Source organism: Periplaneta americana, chromosome 13 (assembly GCF_040183065.1).
Source record: "Periplaneta americana isolate PAMFEO1 chromosome 13, P.americana_PAMFEO1_priV1, whole genome shotgun sequence".
NCBI classification, from domain to species: domain Eukaryota; kingdom Metazoa; phylum Arthropoda; class Insecta; order Blattodea; family Blattidae; genus Periplaneta; species Periplaneta americana.
The window spans coordinates 30,820,821-30,836,068 of NC_091129.1; the positions used below are offsets into that span (position 1 = coordinate 30,820,821).

Genomic DNA, 15,248 nt, shown 5'->3' on the forward strand with positions numbered 1-15,248 from the left:
ATATGTATATTATATTGTTGTATAACATTATGGAATGCTGACAAGTTGATGTATTGACTCAGCATTACACAATTCTAATATCCCGACTTTTGCCTCAGGACTAAGGGAATACTTCGACAAAGGACAGATTGCAAATAACTTTATTTTATATCTTCATTATACAAATTTAACATAAAGCACAGTTAGGCAACAACAAAAATACACAATGAACAATCAACTGTATTATTTTCTGTGTAACAGCACACTTACTTTATTTTTCTGAAAAATACAAAGTGATATAAAAAGAAAATAACTATGGTTTTGGATAGACATATTATGTTTGCTCCTGCATTTGCATCAGCCATAATTCTTAAATTAGTCATTATATTACCAAATTTCCAGACGTCCTCTTCCTTAACCAACCTCTTGATAATGTTTGGTGGCATCATGGGATCCTTTGAGACTAAAAGAAAGACAGAATTTGATTTAACACAGAAATTGTCAATGTTGAAAGAGGATCTGTGCATGTTTAATATAAGAAAGTAATTACACATAGCCCCATTTAACAATAACTGAATTAATTTTTAGTAGAATTATAGTGGACATTATGGTGACAATACTGGACTGGACAATTAATCATGTAAATATCAGTAGAAAAGGGGGGGGGAATTAAAACTAAAATAAAAAATATATTATGTTATACACAGAATGAAAATTAATACTGCATAAATAACATTGTACCGGTATCTAAAATATGACATCAGGCTTTGAAACAGAAATGTTGAAAATAAGCCAAACTTTCAGTGCAATCTAGCTCAAGGATCTGGCAAGTTTTGTAGCAAAATACCACCCTCACAGAATCCTTTGCTTTTGAAGGTACACAAATCTAACTATATCATATTTCGTGAAAAAAATAGTGGTACTGATATAAGACATCATATTATCAGACACTTTCACTTTCCTCTCAATTAATGGTGGCCTCTGATATGCCTGTCTAGCTGGAAGTCATTGTGCAAAATGTTAACCCTCATGGCATGGATGTCGGAGAGGTTGGTGTATCTGAGAGACCAACGAAATAAGCCTCACTGCCTTCTTGGAACATCACGATAGCTAATCCCTGGAAGGGAAACTCTATCGTTAAGTCCTAAGCAACAGAAAAAACACAACTTGAATTTATCAATGATGAGATCGTCTAGCTTCCTTGTATTTGAATGTACAGTAATCTATCCGTAGACATATCATATTTTGTTAAAAAAATAGTGGGTTTTGATATGAGGTGTCTGATCATCAGAGATATTTTCACTTTTCTTAAATTAGCGGTGGCCTCTGATGCACCTGTCCTGCTGTATGTCGTGCAAAATGGTAACCCTCATGGCCTGGATGGTGGAGAGGTTGGTGTATCGAAAACCAGCCTCCTATGACACACCTTGGGCAATGATTGTGTTGATAAATTGGTCTACACAACTCGCTTCATATGGCTGAATGACAAACAATTAACCACCATTGGGGGGGGGGGAAATTACTTATGAATTACTTACATTTAGAGAATCACCTTTCCAAGTATCGTTTATTCCTGTTTGCATTGTCTGGCAATGGTAACCCCAGTCTCAGTCATGTCTACAAAATTCACATTTAAACATAAATAATGCAATTTAACATCACAGTTCATTACTCAGATTCTACAGAAATTATATTTACCATTAACTGATCTCGTCTCCTTTCGTTGTGGGTTTGTATTCTGCAATTTTATTGTGGTAGAAAGCATTATCCATAACAATAATCGAAGGACCTAAATTTCTCAACCCAACAAACAATAAGCTACCTTTACACCCACTTCTGGATTGTATTCATGGCACCATAGTAATCTTGGCCAGTCTTCAAATTGGATGCAAAAAGTTAAATCTGCATCTATAAAAGAGACAAGATATTTAGATTCTAGATAGAACACATAATAAAAGTTACTACACTATATATAGTTTAATAGTATTGTAGTTATATTACCAGGTTCCAGCTTGTACAATGACCAGTCTTCCTTCCACAGCAGGTCGATGCATAACTCCTTGAACCTTACCACCAACGATACTGGTTTGCTCCATGAATGTGTTGCAGTCTATGAAATATAGGCCTACATGGAATTAATAATGTTACAACATTTATTCCCTTTACTATCTTAAAATATTGTAATAAAGCCTGCCATTCATAAAAATCCACGTTTCATCCAGAAAAACAACAAACTTTGGACCCTCACTTTTCATATTTCTCACATATTCTCTTAAAATTAATATTTTTACTTTCTCTTACTAATGTGAGATTGCCCTCTTTTTTCAATTTAAACTACATTTCCTTCAAAACTGTCCTTAATGACGAACGTGATCCTTCAAATGAAGTATGTAATCATAGTTTCCTGTTACATGGCCCAGTACCAGCATGGCTGTTACTCTTTTTCCTGAACAGGAATGAAAATAGTACCGGTAGTGGTAAATAAGAAGTAATTATAAGAGTAAAGTCTACAGTCTTTTAACTTATTAAAAATTAAAAAAAAAAAATAATGTTACTGCTATAATTTTCTTCATCTCGATTCGGTCTATCATATACAAATCTTGCAATGACTTCCTTGGAAAAATTATCTGATGCCAGTTATAGATTGTGGATATTTCTTGTTTTTCCCTGGTGTAGACAGCATATGCTTCTTTTCAGATTTGGTAATAATTATTTCTACTGCATTCTATGAATGCTGTGATAAAAGTATGGAGATTATATATTTTATTTACAGTATTTACTTACAAATGGCTTTTAAGGAACCCAGAGGTTTTTGCTGTCCTCACATAAGCCCACCATTCGTCCCTATCCTGAACAATATTAATCCAGTCCCTAGCATCATATTCCACCTCCCTCAAAATATTATCCTCCCATCTACGTCTCGGCCTCTCCAAAGGTCTTCAAACTAACTCTATATGCATTTATGGACTCACTCATTCGTGCTACATACCCTGCCCACATCAAACGTCTGGATTTAATAATGTTAGGTGAAGACTATAATGCTTGCAGTTGTGCGTTGTGTAACTTTCTCCATTTTCCTGTAACTTCATCCCTCTTAGTCCCAAATATTTTCCTAAGAACCTTACACTCTAACACCCTTAATCTCTGTTCCCCTCTCAAAGTGAGAGTCCAATTTAATGCTTTTTATACATACATGCCTGTGGTGTAACAATATCTGGAACAAGTAAACATATAATATGCTCCTTTTTAATTATTCCTATAGCCTTAAAGATTATGGTAATACATTGAAGTACTTGGGACAATAACAAAAATATTCTTCTGCGTTATTGAATACGTATTTTTTTTTTTTTACTTAATTTCTAACAAGAATATTTTTATACATACGAAAGGTTATCAGTGATGGGACTTTACTTTATTTGGGACTTGTATTTCTAAGTAAGCTTAAAATTTTTCAAAATTCAGTTGCATGTAAACTCAACCACATGCACTAGTTATTATGAAGTTGCATTAGATTAGGTTACAGAAAAGTCTTCGTATGTTAAATTATGTGTAAATATTTTTTAACACACTATCATGGATGCATCCTTATGGAATAAGATCTGTACTGATCCCGTCAAATATTATCTACAAAAACAGGTAGGCCTACTTACAAGGGATTTGCAATTCTTGCCATTAGAACCGCTTTGGTTTGACAGATATCTTCATATTCTGCTTCAGCCTTCAATTGTCTGTAGGCCTACATATTAACCACTGCTTATTGTAAGCTGCTCTGTAACGAAAGTATTTTCTTTCTTGATGTAGGCCTATAAGTTCTTCAGACTCTTTCCTTCTGGACATGTTATAACCTTAAAATAAAGTGATTATTGCATTTTAAAATATGAACTACATTTAACCTAACTTCAATCTTGATTTTATTCACTTTCATTAGACTGAATATTTGTAAGGTTATGTAAAATTATATTACGTAATTCTCCAAAATAACTGCACCATAGGAGACACTGTTTTCCTTTGTTCCACTGACTTCTGTGAGATTTTAACACATGGTTTTAGTTTGGAGCTATAAATACTTTCAACATAGAAGTCATTTGATACCTGTACATTCTAATGGATAGTTGGAAGTTTTTATAACAGCAAACTAATAAACCACGTGTTTATCGCTATATACATCTCTCATAAGCCAGTGAAACATGCCTTCTTTGATGTAGCTTCTCTGGATAATACCTTATATTATGATAAAAATGTAATTGTTATATCATATAATTTATTTTTATATGGATAATGTTTTAAAGTTAAAATAATGCTCTTACCTCAGCAGAATCATCTGTAGGCCTAATTGTAAATTTCACTATTCTAGAATATAAGTATGCCTATGTAATATAATATCTTAATACATACTAAATAACAGTGAATCTTAATACAACACAACATTCTAATATGTTAATTTATTGTAATATTGCAATATAATGCTCCAAAATTTCTACTTACCTAGAAACATACAATACCGGTAGTTCTGATAATAGCAATAATTCCACCACATAGTTGTATTATGTGATGTGATGGAAATAGTAACTTCACGTACAACTCGCAATTCCCGGAATATATATATATATATATATATATATATATATATATATATCCATTATAATCGCGATATAAAATACACGCACAATATTACGTTTGAATAAATCTAGTGAATTTTAAATGGAGTAGCGGGTAGGCCTGAATAATAATGCCAAGTGTACCAACATAAGAACTACAAAATGACTAACTATCATGATATCTAGAACATGTGGGTGTTGAAGTAAGTGTTGCCAGTAGTGAAGTGAACCTGGGCGCTGCAAAAAAACTAGATTTCAGCTGGTGATCACGTAATGGGGGGAAAATGTTGAAGTTGCATCTTAGTACCTCAAGATATGCTGTGCCGACAATAGCTGTACCCGTGCGCTCCGCTGCACTTTTTAGAAATAAATATAAAGTAATTACATAATTAAAATAGAACATTGGGTCCAGGGAAAATTCGTGTTTGATAGAAGAATAAATCGTTTAATATACTACTTAATTTAAATTGTATTTAAATAATTAAAATGCTATCATTTTGGTCCAGAGGCCACTCATTTGGTGCAAAGATAATTCGTTTAACATTTTTCTAAATTTGTCTTGAATGCATCCTTTAATAAATCACTCCAAATTAATAGAGTTGATTGTGTACGAAGATTTTATGTTAATCTTACTGTGCATTTTTTTTGTTAAGTATATTTTATTCACTCCTTAACATCTGTGGTCATGTCGCGTGTTTAGAATGTGTGGGTATATCAGCAGGCCGTTTTTACTCTTGTTGAGTTCCTGTTTCTGTTGTGTGTTGTAGATGGCTTGTGTTCATGTAACTGATTATAGACTCTGATTAATGTTTTTGGTATTGGTAATTGAGGTGGTAATGAATAATGGCATGTATCTTTCCAATCCGGTATTTGCCTTTATGACTAAGGGAAATCATGAAAAACCTCAGTCAGATTGGTCGGCCACGGGATTTGAACCCGGGACCTTCGAATGCGTGTCTCAAATGCTACCGCTTGAGCCAACTCGCTCGGTTGTATATCATTGTTTATGCAAATAAAAAAATGAGGTACCCTACATAAATATTATTTTAAGAAACACAGGAAACGAATATGGGTAAATTATGAGCGCAGGAACGCCATTTCATGACACCTTTTAAAATAATTCAGCTCCAGTGATCTCTATGATAAAATGAGTGTATAAAATTAGAGAATTTTATGTGGACCAAATAAAGTTGCAATAATCAAGTTATACAATATTTCGACAGAATATCAAGTTTTCTGTCCGTACAGATTTCTTTTCGTCTTACCTTAGTCCTCATTTGTAGCATTACATCCATCTAGAGAAACTACAAATTCCAAATAGTGAAGATTAATTAGCTTCTGAGATTACTTCATACAAACACACAAAATATTCTCTGTATATTAATATTGATAAACGTCAAGGCTGCCTTAAATAGACGGAGTCATTTGTTTTGATTTCATTGTAGCCATCGTCGTCGTTCCTGCTATAACTCCTGTGTCACATATCGATTTTCAGATTTTTGCTCTATTAAATAACTTAAATAGTGATGCAGCAAATAATACACTCTCCTATATATATATAATTTAATTATATTTCTTTCTTTCTTTCGAAAATGTAAGAATTCACGATCTCCTATGCAGTACTGCCATAGAATGAATAAATTTGTTTTTCTTCCTACTAAAAATTGTAATATTTTGCACATAGAATTTACGGAACAACGACACTATAATATGAGGCGGCGGTGGAAATGTATTGCATTGTTATTTAAAAACTCTTGAATATCCTTAAATATCAGTCCTATCAAAATTTTGCCTGGCATGAAACATATTGGAAATCAATTTTAAAGAAACTTTTGTTATGTATCATTTTTCACAAAAATCAATAATAAGCTAGATATTTCGGTTTATTTAATTCAATCCCTGTTATAACCCCCGTTTTTAAATAAAGTATTTTGAATGCTATATAGCCTAAAATCTAAGTTACAACGAACCTCATTTATGTTCCAATTTTCATCGAAATCCGTCCAGCCACTATCGCGTGAAAAGGTAACAAACATACAGACATACAGACAGACATACAAAGAAAAATTTCAAAAAAGCGATTTTCGGTTTCAGGATGATTAATTGTACATGTTAACACAATTATTTTTGGAAAAGCGAAAATTACAAGAAAAATTTCGCTTACAGATTTATTATTAGTATAGATTCGTATGAAATCACTGACTGAAATGAGAAAGACGTTATAAGAAATATGTAATTGTTGAAAATACAGAAGAACGATATTTTTTACATATAAAATCACTGAATGAAATGACATAGATGTTATAAGAAATACGTAATTGTGTAATTTGATATTTGACGTTGTAATAAAACACTAATGCTATGTGATTTTATTGAAATGTTCCGATAATTAGGGTACTATGAAATCTTCTTGGTCAGACTAGACTCTGTAGGGACTCTTGCTGCACTTCTTTTCCAAAGTTACTTCTTCGTCATGCATCCGCCTCTGCAGACCTCCTTCCAGATTGTAACCACAATTGCATATAAGGCAAAAATTAAACGCTGACACTGGTGGCCCAACACATTTAGGAACAAAAACCTAGGAACTATTTCACTGGAAGAGTATTCCTTTATCCTTTTTCTTAGTGCAGATATCGTTCATTATAGTAATGCTCATTCACATTCTTTAGTTGAAATTAGAATAGAATCTATAATATGTAAATGGACTCCAGATTCATGAACACACGAAAAGTAACAATATTTCCCTCCTCCAACAAACTGCTAGCATTACGCCTGAGCGAGTTTTAAAATTAGCGAATCAGTGCAGCAGAATTCTTCAGGCGCCACGTCATAAAATTAGTGTTGTGGGAAGACTTCTAGGCAAGTTTTGAAATTAGCGAATCAGTGTAGCAGATTTCTTGAGGCGTTATGCACAGTGTTGCCAAGTCAGCGGTTTTGTAGCTAAATCTGGTGTTTTCAGGACTATGGTCAGCTACAGAATTTTACCATCAGCGGCTAGCTATTTATTTGGCGTTTTTTTATGATTCCGGCGGAGGGAAATGATATTTTTAAGCTTTCTTTTGTAAAGATGTTATAATTTATATATGTACGTGCGAACAACAATGTTAGTTAATCATAAACTAGAATTTAGTATGATATTATCACACTTTTTCATTTTGCGTGTATAAAATATCAACGTTTTATATTACTCGATTTGGTGCAATCACGTTAATTTCCATCCTCATCCATTGTTGTAATACAAATAAGGTATGCCGCATTCGTTAACCTCTTAATCTAATGTATGCATTGTTTCTGTAAATGAATTGATGTATTTAATCATAAAAAATAGATAGTGAACTGATTATTTTTATTTATGATATGATATATTATTTAATTTATCATTCCGCATTATAGTTCATGTAATACAGACATACTTAAAACTAGACTCATTTTTGGCAGACACGTCTCCTGCTCAGTGTGAAATCAGATTTCGAACCGACTGGTGTGATTGTGAATGTGATTATTTCCGAAGTTCCAATATAATATTCTTGATCTACTTCGTTCAATTTTTAAGAAATATGCCGCGTAAAACTCTGTACGAATATGAAGATGATTCTGTATAGAACATAGAGCCTACAAAGTGATACACACTTTCCATAATTATTCTATATTTATATAAAATTCTTCAGTTGCAAAAACTGTATAGTTTGTATTTCAAATTTGGAAGTGATGTGTTAAGAAAAATCTGGATTTTTTTTAACTACAGTTTAGCGGGTTTTTGAAGCTTGTGCAGCGGTAAATGGAATTCTGAGTTGGCAACACTGGTTATGCAAGCTTGAAACTAACAAACCACATCTACTCCTGAAGTGCCAGAGCATGGTTTTCGATAAAATAACGAATGGACAAGCGTTTAAGCAAAGAATATGAGATGCTAGCCGCTACTTTCAAGCCAGATATCAAAATCAAAATGTTTTCAAATGGCTACAATACTCAATTTCAAAGTATAATAAGGACTATTTCAATACAGTTAATATATTTTCGAATCTATATTTTTTTCCGGTACGGTAACAGCGAGTTTTTATTTTAGACGGTACAGTGTACCGGGCCGTACCGGCTCAACTACATCACTGCACTCATCAAATAAGTTGCTATGTTGTGGGTTTGTTTCAATAACTGTTTAATTATTATAAACAACGCATATTATGCTCAACTGAAGAAGCATGCTCAACTGAACCTGTCAGTAGGCCACACTGTTTTCTCTCTCTCCCTCTCTCTCTCTCTCTCTCTCTCTCTCTCTCTCTCTCAACAACAACAATCACGACCAACAGAAAAGTTTATTTCCCACCACATTACCAAAGAACCATTTATGTTGCTCACATCGGGATGCATTGGAAGCTCGCGTTTTGAGATTATCTTTCTGAAAAATTGTCAGTAATGTTGTAGGTCTGTCTTAATTTAAAACTTTCCTCCTTTCAATGTCATTTCCTCTCGAAAAGGATACTCCAACAATGAATTTATTACAATTATCATAATTTCTCGCATCTCTTTCGATTTCTATTTTCCCGAAATACATAACCACACTGGACCACACGACGATTCACCACTGTTTTCACGCCATCTCACCTTTCAGACCGGCATAGACAAAAGACGGGTTCTGAATGTGAGAAATGGATGAACGAATACCTGCTAGGGCACGTGGCCACAAGAAATGTGCCTCAGTTTCAGCTTTCCGAGAGCAACCTCAAAATCAGTGGAAACATACGAAATAAGAATCCAGACGCTGCCGGAACATTTCGGGCCTCAGGAACAAAATTTTTGCTGCAAGACGGGTCTATATACATCACAAAGTTTTCTAATACTTCTACAAAGCTATATGCTTCATTCAAATAACTAATCTCATATGCTATATGCCATTTAGTACGACTTTGCTAATCAACATTTTATGTTTTGTAACCCACATGTATTTTCCTATTAATAATTACCTGTGTACTATATCTCAAGTGTATTAATCGTCGAATTTATCTCGAGCATTTTAGGTCTTATAAATTGTGTGTTTTGTGTGTGTGAGTGTGTGTATATTCCCCTTATGTTATGTAACTGATTTTGATTATGTGTAATTTTCTACTTTATTTTATATTGTCCTTATATTATGTAAGCGGTCTTGACTATTTGTAATTTTATATTATGTAACTGATCTTGACTATTTGTAATTTTCTACTATATTTTATGTAATTTCTAAGGTATCTTCTACATAAGTATATCTAGAGTGTGGTAAGAAGGATTGAAAGTAATAAACCTCCAAGAAACAAATTACATAACTTTTTCGTTTCTGCATACTTGATTAATTTTTTTTCTGTAGAAATGTTCATAATGTTCCACAAGATTTTCGCAATTTTCACAAATATAATTTTTCATTTGTGCATTTTTGCAACAATTATTTATTTTATAGCTTAAATCCTGGTAAAAGGTGCAGAGTTTTACGTTACGTAAATACACAACGCAGGACTCTAGCTATAGTAGCCTTCCGAAGGAAGTCAAGTTAAGGGATTTTATCGTCCTTCAAAATTCATCGCTGTCGCCCGTCCGTCGGTCGTATTTGAACCCGCCGGTGCCAGTCATGGCGAGCACTGGCCACTATTTGATAATACTCTTTAAGTTAACTTGTGAAGGAAGCTGCACTTGTACAATAATTGACGACTTGTGAATTGGAAGACAGGCTTCTATGTCATCTTCCTAGTGTTTACTTGACAAAGTGCCTTCCATTTCAAGCCGACTGCCGTAATGGATCTGTCACATTCTGCATCTAAATCTTCCTTCTCGCTGTCTTATACTTGTATGATTATAAGGAGGAACACCAGGACAAATGCCTATAATGATCACGAACATAAAAATTAAGCGACCTGCAATAGTTCCAACCAGGATAAACCTGTGTGGCTATCATGAAAATGAGCTGATATATGCAAGGTGTTTCCGGGCTGGTGTTACTAACTTTCAGGGATGATGGGGACGGATACATGTATCTATTTGAGATAAGGAGTCCTGGTCCAGAAATGAGTGAGTCGAAAGTTATAAGCAAAAATAATTATGTGGAAATGAAATTGTAATTTGGCACCACGTGCCCTCCTTCCCTTAAGGGAAGAGGATGGTATTTTTTGGTGAAAAATGAGTAAATTTAAAAACAAATCTTAAAAACACTCTGTGATATGTGTGGAATGCATAGTATACATTTTGTGGGTATTTGTGCCCTCATCAGATGTTGGGTCGCCATTTTTAAACTTCCTGCGTTATGGATTTTTAAATCATTCGCCCACTTTTATTGTTGTTTCCGGTATATTAAATTTTAAAAAAATCTTTAAAATACCCTTTAATATGTGTGAGTATTTGTGCCCTTATCGGATGTTGAGACGTGGTTTTTAAACTTCCTGCGCTTTTATCGGTTTCCAGTAACTTCGTTTTTTTTTTTTTTTTGCTACCTTGCCAGACAAAAATTGATATAATTTCTGAACTATTGAAGATACATCCATGAAATTTAGAACACACATTCTTTAGACTATTAGGAAACTTTTCTCTGTAACAGAATTTTGTTAATTGATTTCATTTTAAAAATACGTACGTTTGTTTGCAAGAAAGGAAATCAGAAAATTGTTATTAAATTTTAATTGTTTATTTTACAAACGCAGAAACTTATATCAAAATTCTGTTACAGACAGATTGTAGAACATGCTTTTGCAAATATATTGCAACAAACTGTTTTAATCTATCTTTAAGAACGGTTTAGATATATCGGTTTTAGTACAATCCTGCATTGGGTATATTTTTTTCAAATTTGGGCCCCCAAATATTTTTTTCCAAATATTTTTATTTGGTTGAGTTGCCACAGCTAAGAGCTCTCTACATACAAAAAATTAATATTTTACACCAAATAGTAAAAAAGTTTTAAAAAATGCCATCCTCTCCCATTAAGCTTTGGAACAGTCGTGGAAAGATGGTATGGGCCAAATGTCTCCTACGTGGGTACTTTTGGCCCGATACAATCTGTGAGCTAGTATACTGTTCCCATTAATTCATCCGTATTCGAAAATCATGTCTACATATTCCGCTCTCGTGTACTCCTCCATTTCACTAGGACTGATCGACTGGACACTGCAACTTGTACACATAAACTGCTGTCTACAGACGTGCATATCAGGACCGACCATGTCCGTTACACATTACGCTATCTGCATTGCTTTAGTGTAGTTTCCTGCCCCAACCCCTCAGACAGCGCACTGAATGGAATACTGTAGGCAGACAATGTAAACAACGTCAGCTGAATACAGCATGTGTAAGATGTACAGATAAATACACATAAATAAGGTGTACAGAGGAATAAAATTATTTCATTTCCACACAACTATTTTTGCTTATAACTTTCGACTCAGTCATTTCCGGACCAGGGTTCCTTATCTCAAATTGATACATGTACCTTTCCCCATCATCACTGAAAGTTTGTAACACCAGTCCGGAAACATCCTGTATACGAGGGTGGATCGAAAAGTAATGCACAACAATTTTTTGTGGCAAGTATTTCATGGGTAAGCAAAATGAAATAATGCACAAGAAAGCTACAGGTTTTACCAAGTCTCTCGACACATTTCTCCCATCGTGACACCATATTCAGTACACCTGGTTCATAAAAGTCCGTTTTTTGGGAGTATAGCCACCTGCGCATGACTGATTTCACTTCTTCATCCGAACCGAACCGTTGTCCTCCTAGGAATTCCTTCATTGGTCCGAAGAGGTGAAAGACGATACGAGGCCTGGGCTGTAGGGTGGTGATTGCCGCCTTAATGATGCCTCTCGCAATGGGTGGTGTTGCAGCGGTCACTGGTCGGCCGGAACGTGCTTCGTCGGCGAACTTCTTCGAAGAACCTGCACCACCTGAAGATGTTGCTATGGTCCAGACATTCAAGCGCCACACACCTCCCATATTTCCCTGTGAATTTCACTCGAAGTTTTAGTTTTTCGCAAAAAAAAAAAAACGGGCTACACCTAGCTGCCCTTCACAAGTGAACGATGGTATAAAACGGGCCATTTTTACTCAGTAGTTACAGCTCGTTCCGCCAGAGTGACATTCGATCGAATCATTGCTGTTTGTAGCGCAAGATTCAAACTAACTATCTGCCAAATTTGAACGTCCTAACCAAAAAAAATATTCCATAACATAATAATTGTTGAGCGTTACTTTCCGATCACCCTGGAAGTGAAATAACCCTGCAGTTTTGCAGAGCGATTTGGTCATGTTCAGTATAACAAAAAAGTCTAATACCGTATTATTGGGAAATTTTTAGTTTAGGAAATAAACAATGATTTTTTTCCGAAAACTTTAATTTCGTCGTTGTGGATAATTACTATTCATATGATATTGATTTCTGTCAATACCAAAAGAGAATGTATTTATTTTATTTATTTAATGCAGGGCTGTACTGCGTGTTCAATTCAAAGTTTGTCATGGCTCGCTGTATGTTGTCATGTGGCTAGCCGATGAGCCTGGAGAATTCAATCTTCCTACATTTCCGCAGAGGCGTATTATCTACGTGCAAGAGAAGTTGCCCGGTAAGTACGGCGTTCATTCAGAAGAGTACTTACCGATACGTACCGTAACGCCGGTAGTGGCAGGAATGTGAACTGTTTGGAAACACATACTGAAGTGAGTTTTTTTGTTACTGTCGGGATATGGGGAGAGGGTTAATATGATTACTTACGTACAATATTTGTTGACATTAACTTCGACGGCGAACATGGACACGGAGCATTTGATTTGTATTGTGGAATGTTGCCGTACGCAACCGATGATAATAAATACCCTGCGTACTACTTGCCCGCGCATAACACAGTCGAAAGAGGTTATGGTAGCACACAGATCGTACAGACCGCCATCTGTTACTACGACGTTCAAGTTATACCGTACATGTTCTCAAGTTCAGATTGAACGCCTTGATTAATAGGCAACTTCTCTGACAAAAGCTGAAACTCGCTTCAAATCGCAGACTCACCAACAGTGACGTCATGACACAGTTTGAAATGAACACCCAGTAGAGTTTATCTTTAGGCGTGATAATGGTAACATTCAATATTCATAGTTTAGTGTGAAACAAGTAAACAAACATACAAATAAACAAACAAACAAACAGTGAGAAGAGTACATAAATAGTTCATCTCAGCGAGAATGATGGAATATATATAACATGAAAGGAAGAGTAATAAATTTTATATTTGGAGGGTCATCATCTCCTCTCTTGCTTCCCAATACTTCTCTACCAGAGTTGTGGAGGACAGATTGGGACAATCCATTAGATGGTCTGAGACCATTACGATGTTCTGGTTGCCAATCTGGTACCGAAGTTACATTGTCTTTCCATTCAGAGGTGCTTATGTTATCTTGCAGAGATTTTTATAAGTGTCATTTACCTTCTGTCGTATGATGGAGGATTCTCGACTGTAGGGTACTGCACAAACATAGGGCAGGATTTTAGTGCAATGGTAAACTCACCTCCTCGTGGTGCACCATGGAGACGCAAAAAGAGCGGCTAAGTAGTTTACCATGCCTGCAGGAAATGGCAACCAATAGAGAAAGTAATAAAGAACATTCATTCATTCGTTCGTTCATTCACTTATATTCCATATATCTTACATGAGCAATGAAGCTTTAAGATGTGGAACAAGTCAAAATTTTACAATATTACAATTACAATTTTTACAAATATTTACAGTTTTACAATTTAGTAATTTTGTACAATTTTTACAATTTTGTGCAATTTTTTACAATATTTTGGCGAGATGATGTGAGGTCCGAGGATTCGCCAAAGGATTACCCGGCATTTGCCTTTTGGTTGGGGAAAACTTCGGAAAAACCCAACCTAGTTATCAAATCAAAGGGGTTGATGCCGAAGACTCGCCATAGACTATCCGGCTTCAGTCCCACGGCTGGAGAAAATCTCGGAAGAAACCATTCAATGAGATCAAAGGGGGATCCAACCCAAGCCCGAACGCAGCTCCGGATCACCAGCCCAGCTAGTCTGTCGACTGAGCTACATCGATGGCTCTACTAAAAATATACATTATATATCCAATCAGATTATTAAATTTACAAACGCAAACGATCATTCATCAGTTGAGCAATATGTATAATACAAAATAAGTAAGTTTATTAAATGTAGGGTATAAACAATTCAATCAGTTGTGATATACAGAAATTGATAATACATATCATGCAAACTACTTCAAATTACAAACACAAACAATTTATCAATAGAGCTATACAGATTATTATTCAATTTAAAGCATATAAAATTCATGGACCAAAACTATACAAACATATACAATACACAGTAAGCAGATTAATTCAATTTACAAGCATACTTTCTTTAAGCTATACAAATTTGTGCAATTAATATCAAGTAGATAGATTCTTTTGTCGTATTTCAATATAATGGACTATTTTCGTGTAAATTAAATAAAAAGCATTGCAAATTTGTTGCCTGACTAACAAGGCTAGATGTGGCAACACTGATCAGCTGTTCTCGACTCGATAGTCAAAGTCGTTTTGTCCCAGTATTACATGATTTCCGATCTAAAATGGAGTTAGCGTATCGTAACTGGCGTGCCGTTCTGCGCCCATATGCAGAGAGGTTTTCCGGTAGGATATTAAAT

At 34.9% G+C, this 15,248-nt stretch overlaps 2 long non-coding RNA genes across 2 annotated transcripts; both read right to left on the bottom strand.

Moving 5' to 3' along the window:
• Positions 1-325: 325 nt before the first annotated feature.
• On the bottom strand, positions 326-1,789 carry LOC138711780 (uncharacterized). The gene is made up of 3 exons (XR_011335452.1): positions 1,678-1,789; positions 1,518-1,596; positions 326-442 (listed from the first exon to the last, which is right to left on the bottom strand). It is a non-coding gene; the product is annotated as an uncharacterized lncRNA (long non-coding RNA).
• Positions 1,790-3,712, bottom strand: LOC138711779 (uncharacterized). The gene is made up of 3 exons (XR_011335451.1): positions 3,630-3,712; positions 1,981-2,089; positions 1,790-1,887 (listed from the first exon to the last, which is right to left on the bottom strand). It is a non-coding gene; the product is annotated as an uncharacterized lncRNA (long non-coding RNA).
• Positions 3,713-15,248: the final 11,536 nt, after the last annotated feature.